The sequence below is a fragment of the Echinops telfairi genome, unplaced genomic scaffold, assembly GCF_000313985.2.
Source record: "Echinops telfairi isolate 266 unplaced genomic scaffold, ASM31398v2 ScPeMD7_18;HRSCAF=68, whole genome shotgun sequence".
Classification (NCBI taxonomy): Eukaryota; Metazoa; Chordata; class Mammalia; order Afrosoricida; family Tenrecidae; genus Echinops; species Echinops telfairi.
In genome coordinates, this window is record NW_022103915.1 from 86,884,209 (window position 1) to 86,886,171 (window position 1,963).

Consider the following 1,963-nt stretch of genomic DNA (forward strand, 5'->3'; position numbering starts at 1 on the left):
TGTTGGACATATGGGTTAATGTTGGACTTGTGGGCTTGGGCAGCACTGGATTAGGATGTTTTCTTGATGTGCACTTAACCTTTATATAAAACTCTCTTTTATACATGAGTTTCTGAGGATTTGTTTCTCTAAAGTACCCAGACTAACAGAACAACTAATCAATGTTTGTCTACTTACTGATAGCTCAATATTCTTGATATAGCTTTCTTCTTCTTCAAGCAGCATTTTCAGTGTTAAATCCTCAGGTTAGAGATGTGCTTGAAGTAGAGTCCAGTTCACTTTGTGGAGTTTCCACATTGGAACCTGCTGGTATGGCCTTTGGAGCATGTTGGGTGCCTTGAAGTTCCAGGATTCCATACCCCAGCCGATGGCACTTGGCCTGGGTCCCCAGGGTTGTACAGAAACTTGGGCCATTGTAGCTGATTAGGTGCAGATTATCAGGTATAGTCTCCTCTTGGGGTCTTTAAAAGTGTTGTTAGTCTTTTGTTTTTTTCCCACTTGCAAGTTGGTCCTCATTATTTTTCTAACAACAGACACTCAAATATAATTAAGGAGAAGCTTTTTTACATCTTTAAGAGGACAAAAACAAAACACAGAAAAAGACACATTATCCAGATGATAGAAACCTTAGCTTTGGGTTCTAATGGCATTCAAGGGTTTGCTGTAGTTCCCAGTCTGAAAAAGAACATGGGAGGCAAAGGAACATGCTCAAACACATGATCGACGGCACATCAAAAACTCAGTTATAGGGGGAACTACAGAAGTGGGACTAGGACCATAATTGGGACATGTACATCATGTTAGACATAGAGTCAACAGATTAGTCCAGGGTCTGCAAACCAAGGCAGTCAAGGTGTGACTCATGCCTATGTGACCCCCGTATGGCAGTTGGCATCCTGGACACTCCCAGGCAAGCCCTGCAGGTAGAATGCCCCTCCTTGGGCTGGCTAGGGAGAGTGGGAGTCCTTCACTTTCTAATGCACTCTGAATGCAGAAGCAAAAACTCAACTCAGTGCCACCAAGAACTGTGCCTGGGTATGCAATCCATTCATCTAGATATAGATCTCCATAGAGCTACATCTACACCTACAATTCTCATGAATTTCTGTGGACTCAGAGGAGGCTGCTGGCATCAATAGGAGGGGTCATCAAGTAACCTGTCAAAATTGCAAGGTTGCTGGATGCAGCGCTGGGAGAAAGATGGGGCTTTCTAGTCCCACTAACGGTTACTGTCCTTGAAACACACGGGGACATTTCAACCCTGTCCTATAGGGTCACTATGAATCAGTAGTGACTTGATGGCCATCCGGTTGGTTTGGTTGTTGTCATTTTGGATGCAGTGTGAAAGCCGAGAGAAGTAGCTGCCATGCCTTGCTACTGACCTATAAGGGAAAGAATTAGCAAGTCTAGTGGTAATTGCTGCTATCCTCTTCCTTGACCTTCTCTTAGAGATAGAGCCCCCTGTTTATGCCGGCTCAAGCATTCCAAGGCAATTACCCAACATTTGGAGGTAACGAAGGCTCCAGTGATTTTCTTTTACAAAGTGATTTCTTAGCCCGTTGAGGAAGGAGCCCTGCAGATGAAAGAGGGCCCAGGCAGCCTTGTATTACTATGGTTTGCATATCTCCTTCCTTACTAGGAAGTGAGGATGAAGAATAAGGAAACTGTAGGTTCTCCATGTCTCTTTTAGTCCATTTTTTCCTTATGTCCGCCTCACCAATCTCCTAGACCCAGTGCTAGCTTCCCCTCTGGTTAGTAGTAAGTGGACACTACAGTGAAGCTTTTCAGAAAGGCCCCGTGGAGATTTGCCATATCCATATTTGTTAGTCTGGGTACTTTAGAGAAACAAACCCACAGAAACTCATGTATAAGCGAGAGTTTTACATAAAGGTTAAGTGCGCATCAAGAAAACATCCCAACCAAGTGCTGCCCAAGCCCACAAGTCCAACATTAACCCATATGT